Here is a 26,979-nt window from a genome sequence, read left to right as displayed (position 1 = left end):
TATGTTATATATGTAATACGATGTGTTATATATATATTATATATATATATATATATGAGATAGGATTTTTTTGTTGGAGATACACATAGAGCAAGTATCTTCTTCCAATCTCTCTCTAGTCTTTTCACTACTTGAAGATGTCATCTGAAGAACTAAAGTTCTGACTTTTAATGCAGTCCAAGTAATCAATCTTTCCTTTTATGGCTAGTGTTATTTGCATTCTATTTAAGAAAATTGCCTAACTCAAGGTTAAAAAAATTCTTCTACATCTTCTAAGAAGCTATATCATTTTAACTCGTCCATTTAGTTCTATAATGCTTCTGGAATTGATTTTTGTGTATGGTATGCATGAGGGATCAATATCATTTATTTTAATAGGGATATCATCTTGATTTGGCACTGGTGTTTCTTTTGATATTTTTACAATTTTTTAAAATGAAAATTTTTTTACATTTTTAAATTGATATAGTTGATGTGCAATATTACATGTTATAGGTGAACAAAATAGTGATTCACAATTTTTAAAGATTATATTCCATTTATAGTTATTATAAAATATCTGTTATACTCCCTGTGTTGTACAATATATCATTGTTGCTTATTTATTTTATATATAATAGTTAATGTACCTCTTAATCCCTTACCCCTATTTGGCCCCTCCCACATTCCCTCTCCCCACTGGTAACCACTAGTTTGTTCTCTATATTTGTGAGTATTTTTGTTATATTTACTAGTTCATTTTTTAGATTCCACATATAAGTGATATCATACAGTATTTGTCTTTCTCTGTCAAACTTATTTCATTTAGCATAATACCCTCCAAGTCCATCCATGTTGTTGCAGATGGCAAAATTTCATCCTTTTTTGTGGCTGAGTAGCATTCCATTGTATATATATACCACATTTTCTTTATCCATTCATCCATCCATGGACACTTGGGTTGCTTCCATAACTTGGAAATTGTAAATAATGCTGCTATAAACACTGGGTTGCATGTATCTTTTCAAATTAATGTTTTTGTTTTTTCGGATATATACCCATGTGTGGAATTGCTGGGTCCTATGGTAGTTCTATTTTTAGTTTTTGGGAGACTTCCATACAGTTTTCCACAGTGGCTACACCAATTTACATTCCCATCAACAGTGTACAAGGGTTCCTTTGTCTCCACATCCTTATTAACATTTGTTTTTTGTGTTCTTTTTGATGATGGCCATTCTGACAGGTGTGAGGTGACATCTCATTGTGGTTTTAATTTGCATTTCTCTGATGATTAACAATGTTGAGCATGTTTTCATGTGCCTATTGACCATCTGTATGTCTTTTTTGGGAAAATGTCTATTCAGATCTTCTGCCCATTTTTTAATTGGGTTGTTTATTTTTTTGACGTTGAGTTGTATAAGCTGTTTATACATGTTGGATATTAACCCCTTATCAGTCATATCATTAGCAAATATTTTCTCCCATTCGGTAGATTGTCTTTTCATTTTGTTGATGGTTTCCTTCGCTGTGCAAAAGCTTTTAAGTTTAATTAGGTCCCATTTGTTTATTCTTGCCTTATTTCCTTTGCTTTAGGAGACAGATCCAAAAAAAAAAAATACTGCTATGATTTATGTCAAAGAGTGTTCTGCCTATGTTTTCTTCTAGGAGTTTTAAGGTTTCTGGTCTTACCTTTAGGTCTTTAATCCATTTTGACTTTATCCATTTTGACTTTATTTGACTTTATATTTATTTGACTTTATTTTAATCCAAAAATAAAGTGTGAGAAAATGTTCTAATTTCATTCTTTTACATGTAACTGTCCAGTTTTCCCAGCACTACTTATTGAAAAAGCTGTCTTTTCTCCATTGTATATTCTTGCCTCCTTTGTTGGAGATTAATTAACCATAAATGCATGGGTTTATTTCTGGGCTCTCTATTCTGTTCTATTGATCCTTGTGTCTATTTTTGTGCCAGTACTGTACTGTTTTGATTACTGTAGCTTTGTAGTATAGTCTGAAGTCAGGGAGCATGATTCCTCCAGCTCTGTTCTTTTTCAAGATTGTTTTGGCTATTTGAGGTCTTTTGTGTTTCCATACAAATTTTAAAATTACTTGTTCTAGTTCCGTGAAAACTGCCCATGGTATTTTGATAGGGATTGCACTGAATTTGTAGATTGCCTTGAGTAGTATGGTCATTTTAACTATATTAATTCTTCTAATCCATGAACATGGTATATCTTTATAACTGTGTCATCTTCAATTTCTTTCATCAGTGCCTTATCATTTTCCAAGTATAAGTCTTTTACCTCCTTAAGTAGGTTTATTCTTAGATATTTTATTCTTTTTGATGCAATGGTAAATGGTATTGTTTCCTTAATTTCTATTTCTGATAATTTGTTGTTAGTATATAGAAATGCAGCGGATTTCTGTGTATTAGTTTTGTGCCCTGCAACTTGTTTTTAAAAAGAACCTTGTTTTATAATGCCTTGAAGTGGCACATTTGTTGTAAATACATATTTATATGAATTTGTTTCTGGACTCTATTCTTATCATTGATCTGTTTGTTCATATTTGCATCAATACTATCAATAGTTTAGTTTATGTGGTCTTAATAAATGCCTATATAAGACCTTTCTTTCCTCTTCTTTAAGGTTATCTTTGCTAATTTTGGCCATTTGCACTTCCATATAAATTTTAGAATCAGGTTGTCAATTTTCACAAAAAGGTATCTGAGATATCTTAATTTTAGGGAGAGTTCACATTTTAACAATAATAATCCTTCTCCTCCTTAAAAATGGTATGCCCCTTCATTTATTTAGGTATTTTAAATTTTGTCTGAGTGATTTTTTTTTTAATTATCTGTGCAGAAATCCTGTACATCCTTTGCTAAATGTATCCCCAGGTATTTGCTTTTTTATACTATTGTACATGTATCTTTTTCAATTTTAATATCTAATAATTTATTGCTAACATATAGATATACAATAATTTCTTATTGACTCTGTTTTTAGATTTTCTAGTTATACAATCATGTCATCTGCAAATAAGATGGCTTCCTCCCTCTCTTTTCAGTCCTTCTACCTTCTGTTTTTCTTGCTGACTAGGACCCCCAGTACAATGTTGAACAAAAGTGTTAACTGACATCTTTATGCTTTCCCAAACTGAGGACTAAAACTTTCAATAGTTCAACCTTAAGTTGATTATTTGTTGCATATTTTTGATATCCTTATCTGATTGAGGAAATTCTCTATTACATGTTTACTGAGAGCTTTTATTATGAATAAACATTGAACTTTATCAAATATTATTAATGCATCTATTCAGATGATCATATACTTTTTCTTCTTTATTCTATAAATGAAGTGATTTTCATTGATTGATTTTTCAAATATTAAACAAAACTTGTATTACTGGAAAAGTGTAACTTGCTCTCTACTATTAGTGTATTCTTTTTATTTATTATTTTTTTATTTTTTTATACATTTATTTATTTTATTTATTTATTTTTGGCTGCACTGGGTCTTTGTTGCTGTGCACAGGCTTTCTCTAGTTGTGGCGGTCGGGGGCTACTCTTCATTGCGGTTCGTGGGCTTCTCATTGCGGTGGCTTCTCTTGCTGCGGAGCACGGGCTCTAGGCACGCGGGCTTCAGTAGTTGTGGCACATGGGCTCAGTAGTTGTGGCTCGTGGGCTCTAGAGCACAGGCTCAGTAGTTGTGGTGCACGGGCTTAGTTGCTCCGTGGCATGCGGGATCCTCCCGGACCAGGGCTTGAACCCGTGTCCGTTGCATTGGCAGGCGGATTCTTAACCACCGCGCCACCAGGCAAGCCCTATTAGTGTATTTTTATATGCTTCTGGATTTAATTTGCGAACATTCTGTTTAGAATTTTTGTCTCTATGTTGATAAGAAATATACACTAGCAAAATAATCAGTATCTACGTCTGAATTAGTAGCATCACGTAACTTCCTACCTATGTTTTGGTAAGCAGAATCACTTCTTTCGATTAGAAAATTGGCATTAGTTCTATGCCTCATAAAATCAAAGCTTAGGTAAACATGAGTTTATATAGCTGAGAGTTTGATGAGCTATGGATCTGCACAGCAGGAAGTGGAGTGGAGGGAGGCACTGGCTCTGTATTTTGTGGACATGTCTGTGAGCCTACAACTCTCTCTTGTTGATGTGTGTGATGAATCCATGTAATGGTCTGCCTTTAAGATAAAGTCCAAACTCCTTAATACAGAACCGAAGGCCTGTGGGGTCCTGGGGTCTTCATGTCTCTCACCTCACATCTCACTCTTTTCCCTAGTTCTCCCCTGCAATCCTCTGGCAACCTAAGTGACTCATTCATACTGACTTCCTTGCAGTTCGTTCAATATGCCAGGCTTTCACTCATCTTGCAGACTTGCTTCTCTCCTCACATTTTCTATTCAGGATTCAGCTAAAGTTTCCTCTCTTGGTATGCCTCGTTATACAGGGCTATGACTAGGGTTAGATACTTTTTCTTTTATCCTATAAATTTGACCAGCACATAGAGCCACTCTAGAAACATTGTTTATTTCAGTGTATGAATAAAAATGTATTTACTACAATTCTATGTCCACTGATCATCTCAGCACAAGAACAAAAGGCCAAAATAAAAGTGAGAAAAAACTAACCACTAATTTATTCATTAAGTCAACAATAATAATAATCAGCAAAAATAATAACATTAATAATAATCAGCAAAAATAATAATATTAATAATAATCAGCAAAAATAATAACATTAATAATAATCAGCAAAAATAATAATTCAATAATTATTGAATACTGACTCTGTGCTAGGCACATGCTACACATGAGGGATACAACAGCCAACAAGAGAGGAAAATTCAAAAAGTCCATAGTCTCATGAGGGAGGTAGCCAAGTCAACATAAAGGGGGGGGCGGGGCAGAGAGAGATAAATTTTAAAAGTACAATTGAAGTCAGTTCCATAAAAAACAAAAAGACAGGGGCTTCCCTGGTGGCGCAGCGGTTGAGAGTCCGCCTGTCGATGCAGGGGACACGGGTTCGTGCTCCGTCCAGGAAGATCCCACATGCCGCGGAGCGGCTGGGCCCGTGAGTCATGGCCGCTGAGCCTGCGCGTCCGGAGCCTGTGCTCCGCAACGGGAGAGGACGCAACAGTGAGAGGCCCGCGTACCGCAAAAAAAAAAAAAAAAAAAAAGACAGTGTATAAAACTCCAGAACATTGAGAGTGGGGAATACTTCAGAGAGAATTGTCAGGGAAAGCTTCTCTCGGGTGGTGACAATGAAACTAACTTCTGAAGAATGAGGAACAAGTCAAGACCCTTAGGCTGATACAGTTCTGAACCAGGGTGCTTAAGCTGATCATCATTTTACTCCGGTTTGTTTATCTCTCAGTTCTCAAATGGTTGTTCGGGGACCAGTAGACTCCTCCCTTTCAGAGGAGCCAAGAAGTCAAAACTATAAGACTAAACAATCATAATTCTAAAATTATCTTGCCTCTTTCACTCTCATGATTTCATGATAGTATGTGAAGATTTTCAGAGGCTACATGACATGTGATGTCACAATAGATTAAATGAAGAAGCTGTCTTTTATTAAATCAGACATTAAAGAGATTTGCAAAAACTGTATAATGATGTCATTTTTCTCACTAAATATTTTTATTTTAGGCAATATAGATAGATATGTTGATAAGTATGTGTTTATGTTAACATGTAATGAGCTTATTATTGCTATCTTATAATAATTTAATAAACACTTTAAAAATTTGCCAATTTAATTTCTAATATGGTAAATATCAACAGATGAAACCCACATAAACTAGGGCTCAAACATTTTTAGGAGTGTAAAGGGGTCCTGAGACCAAAATGTTTGGGAACTGCTGGTTTAGCTGGTAGAGTGAATGTCAGTTAAAAAAAAAAAAAATACAATCAATAGATGAAGTGAAGGTACCTAAGATGATATATACAAAATGATCCCTGCTAGCTCTCCAACTCTGGACACAAAATGACAGCATTTGCCTGGAAATGGAAGCATTCAGTCAAACATCCCCAATGTTCCTAGAAGTCCAATGTTTAGCAAGTTACGGACAAAATATTCTGGGTATTTGAGTAAACATGGGCAGGACTCCACAGGGAGGAGGGTTCTCATCCAATTTGGTGCCTTGTAAACCCTACCTGAGCATTTTCTATTTTAACTGGGAAATTTTGCAGCCTCTTGTTCATAGCACAAGGGATAGGAAATCAGCCATCCTTAAGTGAAATAAAAGTAGAACCAACTCCTCAGTTTAAATTTCTGGAATCTTTTCCTTGAAGTGTTGCCTACAAGTCTCTCCCATCCAATTACTCTGCACTAGGATGGCTTAGCCACTGTCCAAAATGATCAAGCCTGACTCCATGAAATATTCAATCACTCCATACCTACTCCTGCTCTCTGGGCTCCACGGCATAGTCTATTCATTGTATTTGAGTCTGATTTTCACTTTCACTGGCAAATCTAAAAGTCATGAAACAGCTGGCCATAAGAGATCAGTTATGGAGGAAACATTTCTTCAACATTCATTTAAAGAAAAAAATAGTAATAATAACTTCAGTCCTCTGTCATTCCAAAGAAAAATGATCTATTTCTCTTTGAAAAAGTCATATGTACTTTACATTGTATCTGAAACTAAACGAGAAGAGGTCAACAACAAAAGAAAGCACCCACAAGAAGAAATAGCAATATGTATAATTGGCAGATTTGGGAGGCTATTCTTATAGCCTTTTTTAATGTGCTATACCCTAAGAAATATATTTGCAACAGATCTGCAATTAGAAATTATCATATTACTTTGAGAATCCTTGTGTGTGAATTTAACCTTTTGTTAGGTTCTGACTTTTCCTGTAGTAAATAGTCCCATGCAGATTTGTATAAGGTAATGTATATGAAAAGTACTTTCCATTATAAAGATGTATACTCATTTATTAGATTATTTTTGTAAGGAAAGCAAAATAAAATATGATCTCTTTAAAGAAAAGATATTGACAATATTCTTATTTAATTCCTTCGATTGATACCTAAGAGTGCTTTACTGAATCCAAAGTCTCTTGTTTCTTGACTAATGGAACATTTCTAGACTGACCCTTTGCAGTATATATGCCATCAAGTAAGCAATCCATAATCTGGAGCCCTCTTTGTTTAGAGGCTTTCTAAATCCTTCCTGGATACTAATTAATCTATTCCAGAAACATTCTCTTTTAGCAAAGTTCTACAATATGCATTTCCCTATGTACCCAAATATTGAAACAAAATAACAGTTTGTAGATGTTAAAATAGACAATGACCAAACTTTACCATTATGTTTAAAATTATTTATATGAATTTCTTTGAGTGCATTGATATATTCTCCAGAGCTAGATTTTCTAATTCAGATAACCAATGGGTTTTCAGAATTTTAGGGGAAAAAACCATGAAAAGTCAAGCATTAGAATAACAAACTCAAAAAAATTGTCATTCCTGCTCTGAGGACTCAATTTATATTGAACAAATTTGACTAGGAAAAAAAATATTCGATGAATATGAAGTTGTGGGATCATTATTGTATTTCCTTGAAGTACATTGTTAATAATAGTTTAAAAGACATCATGACACGGTAAGATGTAACTACGTCAGTGAAATGACTGTGTTGTTAAGGACTATGAACACCTAAATACAAATCTGTCAACACAATTTTATAAAACTTGTCAAAACTGGTATAGATGGTAGGTATGTAGACAGATAAATGATGATAGATAGATATGGCAAGCTTCTCCTACAGTGAAGGGAAAACTATCTTACGGTAGAATGCTATACATGTAAAAGGAATGATGGAATTGATGGAACCACCATTTGCCAGCCATTGTAGAAATAATTCATTCAGGCAAGAGTCATCGAAGAGTGCTAAAACTGGCAGGTAAAAGTCTGATGAAGAACAGGATATTTACATAGTCTCAAACTTTTCTCCACAAATTGCTCAGTTACAATTAACATCAGTTAATAGGTACAAAACACATATTAACTAAACTTACAATGAAGAAACCTGGAAAATATCATCTAAAGTAAGTTATAAAAGTTAATGGCACCAAGGATATGGATATCTTGTACCTGCAGAAATGATGCACTGAGAAGAACACACTTCACTTCTATGATACTTTTGCCAAAAATGCACAAGAAGACATCAAACAAATCATAATCTTGGGACATTCTACAAACTAATTGGCTTGTACTCTTCAAATATATCAATGTCATGAAAGACAAAGAAAGACTGATGAACTGTTCCAGATTGAGGAGGAACGAAGAAATATGACAACTAAATGCAATGTGTGGTTTGGGATTAGATCTTCGACTTTATAAAGGAAATTAGTAGGCAAATTGGCAAAATTTGAATAGGCCTATAGATTAGATGGTAACACTATCTGTGTCAATTCCCCGAATTTAAAGATTTGACTATGATTAAGTGGGAGAGTGTTTTAGGAAATACACATTGAAGTATTAAAGAGCAATAGGGTAACATGTCTGAAAATTACTCTCAAATGCCTCAGGAAAATAAAATGTAATATGCACATCCTCTGTGTGTGTGTGTGAATGAGAGAGAGAGAATGGTAAAATAAATGTACTAAAATGTCTAACTAATATTTGGGAACCTGATTGAAGGATATACTAGAGATTTTTGTACTGTTTTTTGCATCTTTTCTGTAAGTTTAAATTATTTCAAAATGAAAAGTTAAGAAAAAACTCAATTATCCCCACTCTTTAATAAAAGGGCATAAAATCATGATGTTAGAAAAGCAAAACGACACAAACACACACAAGTACAAGAAGCAATGGTCCAGAGAGTCTACAAAAATGATTCAGGATAGTATCAACCTATCAAAATATAACAAGGGAAAAAAGTGTCTATTTCACCCAGTTCTGTCTCCCAGGAGATGGATATCAAAATTTGGGTTCCAAATTTATGTCCACTTTTCTCTATTTCAGTTTATTGATTTCTAGTTTCTCAAAGATTCACTTCGGCAGATTTCATCCCTTTCTAGTATTTCTCAGTGAGGCCACCTTACAGGTATTCTTCTAAAGTTTTCTAAATGTTCTCAAAATGACCACATATCATTTCTCTCTCCTGTAGGAAAAAAAAGAGATTTCTAAATTCCTAGACAATTTCTAAACAATACCTAGTACTTTAATTTGAGGTATCGTACCTAAAAATTATCTCTTTTCTCCCCAGGGTTTTGGACTTAAAGTAGGGAACATTAGATGGTAGGCAAAAAAGATATTGAGTAGATATTGTGTATCTACACCCTCTGTTTCTTTACGAGATAGAAATTTTGTAATACAGCCAATTTCATGTTTTCTCTCTGATTTTCTCTAATTCTAAATATTGAGTTTCATGATTAAAGTTTAGATCTTCTAGGTATGATTCTTTTTCAAGGGAATCTTAGTAAATCTTAATTTTATTTGTATTATAAACTACAACAAGCAGTACTTTGTGTCACATTCTACTAAGTTTCCAAATTCTTGATCAATTAACTTAGAAACTGTGTTTTAGGAAGTTAAAAACTTCTCCTTCAGAAGAAACTAGTGTGTTTGTTGTGTTGGGAAGATAAAGGCATTGAGTATTGGTAGAAATCTGTTGTTATGGAGGTCCCAGCTAGATTCAAGATGATGGTGATGATGATGATGATGATGATGATGGTGTTGGTGAAAGAGGAAGGAGGAGATAAAATGATGATGATTATTATAAGTGCTAACATTTGAGAACTTACTTAGGCCCTCCTTTGAATGTCTTACATGACCTTGACATATTTAGTCTTTAAAATAACCCTGTGAGGTAGGTATTATCACTATGCCCACTTTACAAATGAAGAAACAGGTAAGTTGCCAGAGGTCACAGAACCAATAAAATTTGGAGCCAGACTCCAAACCCAGGTCAGTAGGTCCCTTTCACCTCAACGTGTTGAATTATGAGTTCTGGTCCCCTGTAACAACACACCCCTGCTAGATTTCCTGAATTTTCATGGAACCCGGGAGTTGAATGGGAAAGAATTTTAAGCCTGTCCACTATTGTAGTTCAGATTTATAGACATGTCTGACACAGTTCTGAGGCAAGGGGACTATGGAAGCAAGATTGTATGTAGCAACCAAGAAGCCTCTGTGTGTGTGTGTGTGTGTGTGTGTGTGTGTGTGTGTGAATGAAAGAGAGAGAGACAGAGAGAGATTGAGATTCATAAATGAGGGCAGACTCAGTAACTGCTTGAAGGGAAAGGAAGCAGTGTTTCAAGATACAAAGGACCCTGTCCTGGAATCCACCCTAACTTCAAGTCAGGGAGATGTCTCTGCCCTGGGAAGATGAAGACTAAACTGCAAAACCAAAAGAAGAAAGAAACGCAACTAAGAGTTCAAGCAACTCTGCCAGGCGGCCTTCTCCCATGCCCATTGCAACTGAAGAGGGGGGACATGAGAGGGGACAGGCACTCGCAGAGGACAGTGGGGAGAGCAGTGACCCCATCATGTTCGAGGTAGAGGATGTGTCAGCACCACTGTCTGGGCAGCGTAAGGTGACCAGCAGCCAGATGGCATCAGAGCAGCCCAGCACTGGGCCACCAAGTGGGACAGGCTGAACAAGACTACAAGAAGGGCAGCCGAGGAGCAGGTGGGCTGCCCTTCACTCTTCACATGAGGAAGCCTTTCTTGGAGCCTGAGCCAATACCCAAGAAAGCAGAAGGCCTGAGCTCCTCTCTTTGAGGGGCAGGAGTTCTTGAGTTCTGAGCCTTAGGAATAAAGTCTTACAGTGACTTGTTTTCAGATCCACATGCTCTTGGCACCCGAGGACATCTGGGTTAGCACTAATATTAGCAGACTACTCTATTAGATTTCCTTTCTATTATTGAGTTCTTAAGATCCCTACTTTTACTTCATAATTTTCTGCTATAAAGATGATCCGGGAATGAACAAGCAAATTATGAGCCTGTATATTTTCCTGACAAACCATCCAACCATCTAAATGTGAAAACTGATGATTTGCTATCTTTCATGCTTTTTTTTACCCAAATATAGGTAAAATTTTGTTTAGACGTTTAAATGGATCTGGTATACTACCATGACTTCATTCCTTCACTCATTCAGCAAACATCTGTTGAGTGCTTACTCCTTATCAAGCAGTTGATACATACTGTGAACAAAGTTTGCAGCGTGGGGAGAGAGATCATTAACTCAGTGTATAATTAATAAGTTAATTATTGGGGATGTTAGAAAGCATAACTGCTATGGAGAACAGAAAAAGTAGAGCAGAATAAAAAGAAACAGGAATTAGAGACAAAGGGACGGTTGCAGTGCTAAATAGTATGAATCGTTTCCATGTTTAGCAATGGGAACAAGTCAGAATTGTTTAATCTGACCCATTCCCAGGCTATCTCCAAATGTGCTGCCAGTAACGCATTGTAAAGTTGTCCAGATGAGAATTTCCAGTTGGAATAATTTAATTGGAATCATTTAAATTATTAAACTTAATAATTTAACTTTGTATATTACGATATAATCCAATGATACATTATAGAATTGCATAGTTTTAGAAATGAAACGGTTTAATTAGAAAACTGTTGACTGCTCATCCCACAGGTAGGAAAACCAGATGCTGGGCGTTTAAGCGATTTGCCCAAAATCACTCAGCCATTAAATGGCATAGAACCAAAATATAGTTTCATCAAAAAAAAGTCTTTTTTGTAAACACGATTTTCAAATTTTCTGTAACAAGTTTACTCTCCTATTTCCTGTTTAATTTTTATTCCTTATTCCTACACCATCCCCAATTCACACTATTTCTCCCTGCCTTGGCCGTTAGTTATGCGGTGGTGGTGGCTTGTGTGTGTGTGTGTGTGTGTGTGTGTGTGTGTGTGTGTGTGTGTGTGTGTGTATCCTTTATGTGTTTCTTTATGTAAGTACAGGAAAGTATGAATACATTATTCAATCCCTTTTAAACACAAAAGTAACATATGGACGCCATTCTGTACTTTTGTTCACCTAGTTGTCTTTTTAAAAGAGATCCCTTACCTAGTCCCCTAACTTCTCCAGTTCCTATCTTGCAGTGAAGGACATAATGCTAGCAGTGATCATTTCTTAGCAGAGATTGGGACTGTGGAAGAATTCTTTAATCACAGTTTCAGTTAGAAAGGCTGCAGTTTGATTGCAGATAACGGAAACCTGACTTACAGGGACTCAAACAAACAGGCATTTTATTCTTCTCTTAGAAGAAGAACTCCCAAGGTAGGTGGTTGCTGGCATTGAGTCAGTAGCTCAAAAATGAATCAGGGACCTGGGTCTTGTTTTTTCATGCTACCATTCTTGAAAGTTGGCTTTTATCCTCTTGCTCATGCTTTGCGATTGTATCAATAAAAAGCTATTGCACCTTTAGGCATTATCTACATTGGGAGGAGGGGGATTAAAAGGCCTCTTTCTGAAGCAGCTTTCAGGAAGGAAAGATTCTCTGCCAGGGCTCCCATTATACCCCAGAACTGATTGGCCAAAACTGAGTCACATGCCCACTCCTAGACCAATCAAAGGCCAAGAATAATAATGTCACCTTGGCCCATATAAACCCATCAGTTCTAAGGGCCGATTCTGGGATCCTATCCTCCCAGAGATCCAGGGATTTTTTTCCCCTCTACCTGAATAAAACAGGGCTCTTTAGCAAGAAATAAAAGTGTCAAGAATGCTTATTAGGTGGGCAACAGCCAATATCTATCACTAGTAGCCACTACTTGTACAATATATTTTATCTTAAGAAGTATGAGGGTTCCACTAGCTGATGAAGGTATATTACACCTTCTTACAATCCACCCATTGTTTCATTAGGTATCCTTGCTTTAATACATTCTTTCAAGGACATAGATAAAAAAATTAAGAGGAAAATTACATGAGAACAAGAAAATGAAAAACATGGGGGGGAATTAATTTCTTTTACTGCCTGTGAGGAGAGGAAAGGAAAACAGGGCTTCTATACCTGGCTAGATTGAGGGTATGTCAGAATACAAAACCTGTGCTCTATTAAGCCTATCCCAAACTACACAATCAATGTAGATTAAATAAATATATACATAACCTAGCTCTATCCTTCTTAATATGTTCTAACTACAAAGGGAAAATGATTAACTTTACAGTAGAGAAATCTGGCAGACATCACCTTAATCAAGAGATCAAAGTCAACATCACTAATAATGAGATAGATTGAAACCATGTGCCACCTGATAGGCTGCAATGAGCACAGTAACTTGCCAAATATGTATAACCTATATCTAATCATGAGGAAACGTCAGACAAGCCCAAATAAGAGATATTCTGCACATTGACTGGCTTGCAATCATCAAAAGTGTCAAGGTCATAAAAGTTAAGAAAGGACAATGAGGAAATGTTCCAGAGTGAGGCAGAGACTAAAACTCAGTGACAGCTAAATGCAATGCGTGATTCTGGACTGAATCCTTTTTCTGTAAAGAACATTATTAGAACAATTAACAAAACTGGAAGGGAGGCTGGGGAGTAGGTGGCTGGAGCATACTGATGTTAATTTCCTGATTTTGATGTTTGTATTAATGGTATGTAGGAGAATGCCCTTTTGGGGGGTAGGAAATACACACTAAAAGTATTTAAAAGTGATGGAGCATTACATCAGCAACAAATTCTCAAAAGGTTCAGAAAAAAATAAGATTTTCATATTATCTTTGCAAGCTTTCTATAAGTTTGAGACTGTTTCAAAATAAAACCACTCTTCTTTTGTTTTCACTTAATGATATATAGAGATGCCAATTCTTTGTAATGGCTGCGTAGTATTCCATTATAGGGATGTGACTAGTTTTCTAATGACAGACATTTAGATTGCTTCAATCTGAGGTGATTACATCCTATGCTGCAGTGAATACTTCTGTTCTAATGCTATTTTGCACGTATCACTTTATCTGTAAAATAAATATCTAGAAGTAGCAATTATTTTAACCGATTTTAAATGGAAGTCATGTTCTAAGATATATAGTGCACAATGCAAAATGATGAAGTATTCACTAAATGTATTTTTAGGCCAATTGATTTGATTTAGTAATATTTTCATTCATTGTTTCAATAAATATTTTTGGTTCACTACTGTAGAATAAGCTCTGTATTCTAGAAACAACCACAATCTTTTACCTTCAAATGGCATGGAAATTTGAGAGATTTCGCAGGCTAAATTTCATTAATTTAAAAAATTTTCCAATTTAAGTCTTTATATTGATAATTTTTTAATGGAAGAAAAAACAATTAACCTTTTTTGACCCTAAGGTATATAGAAAATTTTTGCCAATGTTGAAAGGAAACCCTTTAAAAATTTTAGATACTTTACTAAAATTACTTTTCAGCCGTGTTGCTATTAATATTATATTAATTAATACTGTCATTGTTACAGTCATTTCAAATAAATCCAGTTAGCTGTTTAACACTCAAATTTCTCTGTCTTTTTTTCCTACACCTTAAGTTTTCACTGTGTTTCCTTAAGTGTAAGTTTTGTTAACCCGCTCCTGAAAGATGGAGAACGGTAGGCCAGCTCTTCAGGAACAAAGTATTATTTTCAAGGTTGTTTTTTCCACATCTTTTCAGAAAAGCATTCAGAAGTAAATACATTCATAAAAATGTTTCAGACATAAGTGGAGGCCACTAAAGACACCACTCTAGGAAATTGACACTTACAGAGCTGGCAAATTGCATAAATGGCCTTTTATGGATATTGATACCAGCTGTGCAGACAGAGGAGCCTCTCCATCAAGAATTTATCAAGGAGATTCACAAAATTAATAATTGTGCAAATCTCAGACTATTCCTAGCCAGCGTTGTTAAGGAATAAATAATAACAAACAATTAAGCCTCCAATTACAAGGAAATAAAGCTCTTCAGGTCAAAAAAGTAATTCCTCTAAATTGAGGACCTCAGTGTAAAGGTTTTGAGTTGGGTCTAGAGCTGTAGTCCAAATCTGAAGTCAAGCTCTGGTTTCTAAAGGGCCAGGCGAAGCCCCGGGTGCAGAAGAATGTAGTGGTCGGGAGTGTGACAATGGCTTGGAAGCATAGGCTCGGTATTTTATAGTGTGAGTATCCCATGAGCCAATGATATACCTTCTGGGAGTCTTAGTTTCTTCAGCTATTTAATGGAGATAATAATGCCTACTTCTATCTAAGACCTAGAAAAACCAACCTAACCTAACTAGTAGCCTCTCCGAAATTTGCATATGAATGTGCAGTTTGATATTTGTTGGGCACCTTAGTTAGCATGTCATTAAAGAGCTGCCCTGAGCCTGCTTTTCCGGCCTCACCTGTCCCCACACTTCCCCTAGTAACTTAAACTTCAGAAATAATCCCCATTATGCCACGTTGTAGTTCCCTGTGCTGTTTCACGTCTGTTCCTCTTGTATACTCTTCAGGGTCAGCTCAAGGGTGACAGCTGCCAGGAAGCGTCATCTGGCCACTGGCTTTCCCACCTGGCCAAGTCCAGCATGTGCATGTGTGCCTGTGTGTGTTGGAGCGGGGAGAAGGGGATGGGGTGATAGGGGCAGGAAGGGTATACAGGAAGTGAGAGATGCATGAGTATGAAGAGGTCCTTTGGGGTCATACTGGGAATTGCCTTACATGTTATGCTAAGGAGTTTGGCCACATCTTTAGGGCAAAATCTTATGGAGGCTACGAAGGGTTTAAGTAGAACAGTGGCAGGATCTGATATTTTTATTTAGGAAGATGACCTGGCTGCAGTGAGGAGGAGAGATTGGAGAGGTGGGGAGATATCACAAATGCAGATAGGACCATGAGAACAATTCTCCCTGCATGTTTCCTTCTCCTCTCCTTCGGGTTTCACAGGAGTTGGTTGGTTGCTGTATGGGCACAGTGGGGTGGCATTTGACAGGACTTTTGGAGACTTACAGAGCATCAGGGAGTGGGTGTCAGGATCCCTGAGGCGTGAGTCAGACTGTAGCAGCGCAGCCTCTCCCCAAGCTCTGCTCTCGGTCCTCCTTTCCTTTTAACAGAGAAGACAGAGGCAACACATATATTCTAATAATGAAAAAATACAGAGTTGGAGATACAGGGCAAGATGGCAGATAAAGAAGGATCATGCTTATAAAACTAGTTAACCACTTTGCACATGGACTCCATGCAAATAGGGTCTTTTCCTATTTCAGGGGTTCTCAAATTTTAACATGCACCGTAATCACCTGGAGGGTTCATTACACCGTAGACTCAGCAGTTCAGATTCTTAAGGTCTGGCATGGGGCCAATAATTTGCAACTCTAACAAGATCTCATGTGATGCAGATGCTGCTGGTCTAGGGACCACACTTTGAGAACCACTGTTCTAATTTATTCCTTTTATCCCCCCCCCCCAATAACCTGCATAATGCTATTATTTTAACAGAAGAAGAAACAGTTATTGGAAGACTAAGTAACCTGTCCTCTGCCCTAGGTAATAAGTAGAAAACAAAACTGCGGAGCCAGGTTGTGTTTGGCTTAAAAGCCCACATTTTTTCCCCCTTCATGTTCCCCTTTCCTCTACAAGCCATCCTGAGAACTTATGCAGGGCAGAGGGAGCTCCCAGCTATTTTCTTTCCATCGGTGCCCCAATTGCCCACAGCTATTAGGTGTGAGAGTGGAGCTTAAAGGAACATATGGAACTCCTGAGCGTTTCTTTTTGTCCAAAAACCATGTCAACTCCACGAGCTGTGGTTCCTCACTCTGGCCAAAGGGTGATATACAGATCCTGCATTGCTGTTGCTCATAGAACACTGCCTGAGACGGAGGTACACAATGAACATCCTTCTGTTCCACGTGCAACATCATGATTGGAAGTCTGCTATCTGCCCACATGCATCTTGCCCTTAATGCCTTTTGCAGTTACGTTCGCGCCTCTCCCATGCTTGTACTATTTCCCCTAAGCGCAGACACAACCAGGTGATTCTGTATGGAATTGCCCACCGGTTCTCTCTGTGGGCCTTTCCCCTTTCTTCTTTCTAACTACTTCCACATGCTATGGATGTCCTGCCAAACCTTATTCTGACTTTGGATCATTTTTCGGAGCATCTTCACTTGCTGGTTGTCCACTTTGGACTAGGGAAAAAAACACCCAGAAAAGCATTCACTCTGATTATCTCTGGGCTTTGGAATTAATGATATGCTCTACAGGTAGTAAGTCTGTAAAAAGCCAAGACCTTTGTTTTTGGCCAAAGAAGATATTCTAACCCAATGTTTCATTGTTGCTGTTTTTTCCAATGTAATATTCAACCTGTAAAGTAGGCAAGGTTTGTTTGAGGAATTTTATAAATTCTTTCTTTCTGTGTTATTTACAATGCATATGTTCCCTCATTGTAATAATAAGGCTCCTTGCCCTGAAAATTTTGTTCTGAATTAGACTTTTTTTTTTTCCCTGAATGGGGAGGTGGTAAGCACCAACAATAAATTTTGCCCAAAACAGGACTTGATAATCCTCTTGAACTTCCAAAATTACCTGCTCAGTGTAGTTTTCTTTTTTAAAATGGGAGTATAGTTGATTTATAATGTTGCATTAGTTTCTGGTGTACAGCAAAGATGCAGTTATATATCTCAGTATAGTTCTTATTGACATAGTTTAGTATTCCTTGAATCTAGGTGGCATTTTTGTCCATGTGTTTTGTTTATTTTAATTATCAGACTGTATACAGTTTACGTAAGTGAAAAGTTTATTTTCATAAATATAAATTTTAAAAACCTATTGTATTCTTCCTCTTCCTCCCCCTGTCTTCTCTGCTTTTCCCTCTTTCTTCTTTTCCCTCCTTCTCCCTTTCCATCCCTTACCTTCCTTTCCCATTAGGTAGGGCTGGGCAAGGCAGACACAGTGGGGGAGGGAGACAGCTCAGCTTGGGATGTTAAAACTCCAGTGAAATGAGGACGTTTCCACACTGGGTCCTAATGGGTGGCCCAGCATGTGAGGTTGCCAAATTTAGCAAATAATAAAACAAGAAGCCCAGTTAAATTTAAATTTCAGTTAAACTATGAATTCTTTTTTAATATAGGCATATTTCACACAATATTTAGGACATACGCTAAAAAAACGATTGTTTACCTGAAATTCAAATTTAACTGGATGTCCTTTATTTTATCTGCCAACCCTACTGGTGTGGGTGGTCAGAGCCTCGAGTGTCATGGTCCAAACGCGAGTTGGAAAAGAATTTCCAGATACAAGGCAGAATGTGAAGAGGATGGAATTTATTAGAGGGAACGGTTGCTGCCAGAACAATGGGGCCGACTTCCTAGTAGTCTGGGAGCGCCGACCCCGAACATGTGCTATTAGTCAGTTTTTATAGCCAGAGAACAAGGGAATGGTCCGAGGTGAAAATTCCGTTTACTAATTGGTCGAGGCACATATACCTTCCTTCTATAGGGTGGGAGTGGGACAGGACAGATGCTTTTCCTTATTTGGGACGAGAGAGGAACAGGTCCTGTCGCCCAGGTAGGCTCAGGAATTTCTATGTACGCATCGCAACATGGTGGGGAGGTCGATGAAGAGTCCAGTAGGGTGTGTAACGCCAAAACTTTTCCAGGCAGGGTTGTCCTTTGTCCTTGAAGCACCACACAGACTAGATGAGAAGGGCATCCATGTGGCGGAGGGAGCAGTAGGGGCGGCAGCTTAGAACAGGGTGTCAGAGCCAAGTGGGATGACAAGAATACCCCTAAAGTAGAAGGAAGATGGCCCAGTATATTAAGGAAATATATTGAGGATGATGTTGTAGATGGGAGCTACAAATTTGAAAAGGAGAAAACTAGAATGAGTCCTGTATTGTGGGATTGGAATTGGAGATATAAGTGTGAATTCATAGTTAATAATTTGAAAATGTGATATATATTTGCTTTATATGCATAGACTATCACTGGAATATGCACAAGAAAGTGTAGCAGTGTTTACCTTATAGGGAGCAGAAGTGAGCGGCTGGGGCAAGAGATGGAAAAACTACTTTTCTTTATATTTACTTTGCTACTTTTTAAATGTTATGCCACGTGCTCATGTTACTGCACTAGACGATATTTCTAAAAATTTTAAACATTCAAAAAATAAAATTGGATCTATTTCAAATCTGAATATTAGAGGTGGCCTAGACCTTAGAGATTTTTCTAGCCAAATTCCTGAATTTAAGATGGTGCAACTGAGGACTAGAGAAGTTAAGTGACTTTCAAGGTCATAGAACCAATTAGCGTGTGACAGTGGAAAGAGAAAGGGCTCTGGATTCAAATCCTGCTTCTTGCCCTTGGGCAAGTCACTTACCTCTCTGAACGTCCATTTCCTCCACCACAGCACAGAGCATGAAGCTAGGTGGTGGCAGGGGGACGGCAGCTTGCTCAGGAACAAGTCCTACTCAGGTTCACCTGTCACAGCACAGGGTCTTGGGCAAGTCAACTGGCCTCTCTAAACTGCAGACTTTTATTTATTTTTCTTTTTTTGTATCAATTTTCTTTCTTTTCTAATTTGTTTTATTGAAGTATAGTTGATTTACAATGTTGTGTTAGTTTCTGCTGTACAGCAAAGTGATTCAATTATACATACATATACATTCTTTTTCATATTCTTTTTCATTATGGTTTATCTAAGCCTATTGAATATAGTTCCCTGTGCTAGACAGTAGGACCTTGTTGTTTATCCACTCTATATATAATAGTTTGCATTTGCTAATCCCAAACTCCCAATTCATCGCTCCCCTACCCACCCCTTGACAACCACAAGTCTGTTTTCTACGTCTGTGGGTCTGTTCCTGTTTCGTAGATAAGTTCATTTGTGTCGTATTTTAGATTCTACATATAAGTAATATCATATGGTATTTGTCTTTCTCTGACTTACTTCACTTAGCGTGGTAGTCTCTAGGTCCATCCATGTTGCTGCAAATGGCATTATTTCATTCTTTTCATGGCTGAGTAGTATTCCGTTGTATATATGTACCACATCTTCTTTATCCATTCATCTGGCAATGGACATTTAGGTTGCATCCATGTTTTGGCTATTGTAAATAGTACTGCTATGAACATAGGGGTGCAGGTATCTTTTTGAATTACAATTTTGTCCGGATATATGCCCAGGTGTGGGATATATCCCACAGTGGGATTAATCCCCAGTGGGATTGCTGGATCATACGGCAACTCTATTTTTAGTTTTTTGAGGAACCTCCATACTGTTTTCCGTAGCAGCTGTACCAATTTACATTCCCTCCAACAGTGCAGGAGGGTTCCCTTTTCACCACAACCTCTTCAGCATTTGTTATTTGTAGATTCTTTAATGACGGCCATCCTGACCGGTGTGAGGTGGTACCTCATTGTATAAATTGCAGACCCTTCATTTGTTATGACTGTAGTAGCTTTATTTCATCAAATATAAGAAGGCTTAGATTGTTTAAAATGCACGACTATTTTATGTTCTGTCAAGAAATTTTAAAAGTGCTATGATTAATTGTAACATGGCAGCCACTGTGAGTCGCATGCTGATTTCAGACATGTTAAAATGTGAAAAAAATATACATCTTAGAATCAATGTAATATGATAGAATTTACCAAAGGGAAAAGATATATAATGTAAAAGGTTGTCCATTGGTAACTGAGAAATAACTGGACATAAATGAAGAAAATTAGGCTGGCATTTAAAAACATTACAAGGATGGGGGTGGGGGAAGAAACAACATGAAGATATAATGGGAAGTAAATACCTCAATCTTTATACAATTTGGATCAAGAAAGCATAGACAGTGTGCACACACTGGGAAGTAAACAAAAAAACATAAACAAAATAGAATTGGAGTACTTCCTAGGAAGACATGCACTGTTGTCAGATAATTTGGCCAAGAACTGAAACCCATTCCCTGTTTTATAATGACATGTTAACGGGAGGTGGCAGATGTGCAATTCTAAGTTGGACACAAAGCAGGAGGCAACACTGGGGACCACCCAGGCGAGGTGGGGGTAGAGACTGCCTCTGGGCCAGCATGGGTGAAGTCAAAGGAGCAACAAAGTAAGAAGGGAGTTTTGTGAGGTCTGTAAAATAGGTAAATCTAAACATGAATGCCTGAGAGAACTGTGGGCCTGTTTACTTTTCCCATTGACCCTCATGAGATACAGAAATTGAAAAATAACGTGGTTATGTATTCAGGTTACCTCCCCCATTCCACCAACTAATCAGCACCATGTACCAAATCTGAATCCCGAAAGGAGGGAACGCTGTTTCCAAAAGGAAGCAAAGGCTCTCCCTAGTGTCCCAATCCGGGATGAGAGGTGTCCAAGTGGTCGGTGGATAGTGTCAACTTGGCCTTATAATCACCCAGGAGGTTGAGGTTGGAGAGTGGGGTGTTGAAGAGGTAGTCAACACTTACCTCATAGAAGTGTTGAGAGAATTAAATGAATGATGTCACCACATCCGGCACATGGTAAGTGCTCGGTAAACATTACCTATTGTTAAATTTTTTTAAAAAGCTTTGTCAACCATAAAATGCTATACAAATATTTATACTGTATAGTTTATTTTAATTTTTTTTTTTTTTTTTTTTTTTTTTTTTTTTGCTATATGCGGGCCTCTCACTGCTGTGGCCTCTCCCGCTGCGGAGCACAGGCTCCGGACGCGCAGGCTCAGCGGCCATGGCTCACGGGCCCAGCCACTCCGCGGCATGTGGGATCTTCCCGGACCGGGGCACGAACCCGCGTCCCCTGTATCCGCAGGCGGACTCTCAACCGCTGCGCCACCAGGGAAGCCCTGTATAGTTTATTTTAAACACCATCACGATTAGATCCTGCTTCTTCACGCTCGCAATCTAGACCTCTTTGCAACATGCCATATTATGCTTATTTCATGTACTATTACTTTAAATTGAACCTTTTTTCAATAAGCTGCATTATATAAACTTGTTCATAAACACTAGTTTTGTGCATGGGGTGCTGTATATCTTTCAGATATTTCCATAATACATATGCACAATGTAATATAGGAACATAGATTTTTCTTTTAAAGAGCAAAGCTTCAGCAGTTTCTTCTGAATTTTATTCTGTCATTTGACTACATTATATTTCTGATGTTCAATTTGTACTGGGTACATTATGGACTTCTCTAGGGAACAGAAAGAATTTTTTTAAGTAAACATAAAATGCTTTGATAAATCAAAACATGTGAATAAGATTTCCGTTAAAAATGTTCCAGTCAGTTTTGAGACTTGAAATAAAGCTGTCTTTAACATAATAAAACCCATTAATCCAAAGGCAACAGCAAAATAATAACTTATTTGTTATAGAAGTAATGCATAGGCTTATTTTAAAAGGTTAGTTGTTATATAAATACAAAGGGAATCTTGCTCTAAACTAATTGTAAAGAAACTTAAAAAGCTGTAAATTCTGTGCAATCTGATTTAAGCTGGCAATAAGAAGTAAAAATTGTTTGGAATCCATACATAATGGTTTATATCATAAACTAGCCATAGGGTCTCTCGTGCTGCAGACTCAACCATATTCTAAATATCATGGAATATCACCTCCATATTAGGTCTGTGAGAGCAAGACCTTGCCTGGGCCACTCACAGCTGCATTCCCAGTAACTGGAGCAGTGTTTGCCATTGCAGGGCTCAATAAATATTTCTTAAATGAATATAAATGAATGAATAATTCACATAGACACTCAGTGATTTAGGAAATCCCAATCATCCAGGGTTTGGGATTAGCAGATGCAAACTATTATATATTGAATGGTTAAACAACAAGGTCCTACTGTATAGCACAGGGAGCTATATTCAATATCCTGTGATAAACCATATGGAAAAGAATATGAAAAAGAATATATATGTGTAACTGAGTCACTGCTATACAGCAGAAAATAACACAACATTGTAAATCAACTATACTTCAATAAAATTATATATAAAAAAGAAATCCCGATCATCAAAATACCAAATATAAAAATAGGTAATTAGGGGACTTCCTTGGTGTCACAGTGGTTAAGAATCAGCCTGCCAGTGCAGGGGACACAGGTTTGATCCCTGGTCCGGGAAGAGCCCACATGCCGTGGAGCAACTAAGCCCCTGCGCCACAACTACTGAGCCTGTGCTCTAGAGCCCCTGAGCCACAACTACTGAGTCTGCGTGCTGCAACTACTGAAGCCCCTGCACCTAGAGCCTGTGCTCTGCAACAAGAGAAGCCACAGCAATAAGAAGCCTGCACACCGAAATGAAGAGTAGCCCCCGTTCGCCACAACTAGAGAAAGCCCACATGCAGCAACGAAGACCCAATGCAGCCTAAATAAATAAATAAATTTTAAAAATTAAATAATTAAAAAAGTAGGTCATTAGAGAATGATAATTTAATATACAAAAAAGTCCTGTGAGCTTGCAACTTTGGCACAGGTCAAAGTGCAATGGCATGGAGGTCTGGAAATGTCAACTCAGCTAACTAACAATGTTCAGTAAGTCACACAGTTAAGCCATTTACCTTCTCTGATTTCAGTTTCTTCACCCCGAAAATAAAGGGGGTACTGGCTGGAACTAATGATTCTGAGGGCTCTTACAATTCTAAAATTCTATGATGCCGTGAGGTATAAAGGTCCATCTCTAAGGCATTTATGTGTAGGTTTACTCATTTTTCTTTGAGATAAAAACAGGGAAACCTGTAGCTAAATCACTGTCAGAACTGGCAATGGAGACTTCTGGGTGTCCCCCAAACCTGTTCTCCCCATCCTCCTGGGCACAAAGTTAGACTGCATTTCCCATCCTCCTCTACAGTGTGGTGTGGCCATGTGTCCAAGTTCTAGGGATGGAATCTGGAAGTGGTGTGCACCACGTTGAAGTGTGGCTCAGAAAAACTTTCCGTGTATGCTCCTCCACACCCTTCCCCTTCCTGCTGTCCAGAATGGTGACGTCCCCACCCCCTAGAGTGCCTTAGAAGCCATGTGTAGAGGCACCATCTGTCTGTTCTCTGAATAACTGTGTTGAATAGAACACCTACTCCCTCTCTCACCCTGAAGTGTTGGGAGACAGTTCTCCATGGGTCTCTCATGTTTCTGTGAGTCCTGTGAGCAGAGGCATTGGCTGCCTTTGTTTCAGGCTATGTTTTCAAAGATGCGAACAGCCTTGGAAGACAGAGATAGTGTCTCCCTTAGAAGCAAAGCACAGGTTGCTTTATTGTCCAGTATAATCAAGATAATATCTCCCTCTGGGGCAAAGGGCATCTTCACTTACAGCTCACTGTGAAAGATGCACGTCCCCTAAGCTTATGGCTTCTTAGCTTTGACTCAAACCCATTCTATGTGCAATGTTCACTTGGGACATTTCACATCACCCCTGTGGGACTTGGGGAACGTGGAAGAATGACACAGACATGAAGATTTCTGTAGCATAAGTAATCAAGTCATTTGTCTCTGACCCGGAAGTTTCGTGTCTTCTGCCAGCTTCCAGGAAACTGTGATAGGCTATCTCATCAGCTCGTGAGTAGGGTAAGATCTCAGATGATCACAGTTTTTGATACCCACCCACCTTAGAAAAACCCTGGACTCTTATGTGAGCAAGCCATTACATTTTAGGTCTGTTTTTATAGTTTTAACTAATACAGCAGCAGTCACTTTCCTATTGAAAAATCAATAAGAACAGAGTAAATTTTTACTTAGAGTAAAAATAAAGGATATGAGTCTGTTAGATGAAGGATTGAATTAGGTAAATATTTTCAAAATGTGTTCAAGTATACACTAGTCCTATCCGATATCTTGCTGAAAATAATGTACTATATTCAAATATGTATGCAATACACTCACAGTTTCAATTTTATTCCCCCTCCCTCCCTGGAGAGTCACAATGCACATAAGTTTATTAAAGACTCAGAGAAATCCTGTAGTAAAGAAAATTATTTGCATTATTTAACCAGCAGTATTTTCTAAATTTTTTCAGCATAACCTCTATTGACAGTCTATGAAATGAGTATTCCATGGAATACACGGGGGGAAATGCAGGGCTAGATCATTTCTAAAATCCCTTTATACATCTATGATTCAAATGTCTGAAAATAAGTAAGAAACACATTTTTTTTTTTTTTTTTGGTACACGGGCCTCTCACTGCTGTGGCCTCTCCCGTTGCGGAGCACAGGCTCCGGACGCACAGGCTCAGCGGCCATGGCTCACGGGCCCAGCCGCTCCGCGGCATGTGGGATCTTCCCGGACCAGGGCACGAACCTGTGTCCCCTGCATCGCAGGCGGACTCTCAACCACTGCGCCACCAGGGAAGCCCAGAAACACATTTTTTAATGTATTAGACGAACGTGAGTACACTCAGTGCTTCTTAAACTTTAATGTATCCCTGGGAATCCTGTTAAAATGCAGATTCTGATTCAGAAAGTCTGTGTAGGACCTGATATTCTGGATTTCTAACAAGTTCCCAGGTGATCTCAGTGTCACTGGTCCACAGACCATTCTTTGAGTAGCAAGGGTCTAGCAATACAAGATCTAAAAAATAATCATCATAACTTATGATGATTAAGACATTAGCAAATTGGCAGATAAGGCTATGTTACTGCAAATTTTTACTATATATTTAAAGAAAAATGGTCCACACTTGTGGCTTCATATTAGACGACTTAGGGGTGATTTTAGAATTTCTCAAAATTACCTGATGAAATTAGGGACATGTTTACTTACTAGAATAATGTATGTATCAGTGTGGGGCTCTGCATCATTGTGTAGCCTATTCCCAATTTAGAAGTTTGAACACAGACTCAGGCTCTACAGTAAAGACACTGACAAATAATTTGTGATTCAGTCCAGGAGGAGGGATTAATCTGGCCATATTTTAACCTATATATGCTCTGGATTAAAGATGGCTAAAATCTTCCCCCCCCCCCAATTTTTTTCTTTTTTTTGTTTTCTCCTAGCTCAGATTTGAACGTTGTTGACCTATGTTTCAAGAATCAATTTCCCCAGTCTGCTCTAACAGCTCTAGAGCAGAATTTTTTAAACAAAATATAAAGGCAAGGCATGTGAGATCATGTAGAAAAGTTATAAGGAGATGAGCTTACAGGAGCATAAAAATTTACCATCAGTGAAGTTACTTCCAACAATGAAAACGAGAGAAAGTTTGGCATGTGCTAATTAAGGAACTTGATATGTGTGAATTTGTTTCCAATTATGAGATCTGAGTCCAATAATGAATTCTTTGAACCTGTTTCCAAAGTAACATATTTGGTTCTATAATAAAATTCCATCCCAATCTCTAAGTAAAAATAATTTGCCACCTTCATGATAGTGAGAGGAAAAATGTCAAAAAAGGTACACTGCATGCTCTCAATGGAAAATATAATTAAAAAAAACACATTTAAAATTATAAGGATCTCGGAAAATTCATGATATTACATGAAATAAGAATAAAAAAGAAAGTACATTGTTCCTGTAAGTAGTCAATAAGAAAATGATAGCAGTTTAGTATAAAAATCATGAGTGAATTTTTCTTTCACTTTGCTTTCTGTTAATATTGGATTTCCACTATTAGTAGACATTATGTTATTTAAAATAAGTTTATTAAGATAGCTTTTGGCTGATGGATCTGTAAAAACAGTATTAATTATGTTAATGGGACTTGGAAAAACACTATTTGTTTTGTTAATTTTTTTAACATAGAGTGGGAGAAATACTGATTGATCAGAACTTTCTGTCAATGTAGTGTATAAGACTAAGCTATACATAGGGAATAGATAAGAAACTCAGCAGAAAATAGATGGCATACCCAAAGTGAACCATTGAGCAGTTTAATAGACTGTTTACAAAGATGCGGTCTGTCAGGGTTTTGGGAAACCAACAAGGTTTAGGGCAGTTCCTTGGGGTGGTGGGGGGTAGCAGGCAGGGAACTGTTTTCACCACTGGGCTTGAAGGATCAAGGATGGAGTAGTCACTGGGACGAGGCTCGGTGGCTGACTGGGAAGGGGTCACTGAAGGAGGATGGCAGCTGAAGCACAGTCCTGAT

The sequence above is a fragment of the Leucopleurus acutus genome (assembly GCF_964270905.1).
Source record: "Leucopleurus acutus genome assembly, chromosome: 7".
In the NCBI taxonomy this organism is placed as follows: Eukaryota; Metazoa; Chordata; class Mammalia; order Artiodactyla; family Delphinidae; genus Leucopleurus; species Leucopleurus acutus.
This window is presented reverse-complemented; position numbering follows the sequence as displayed.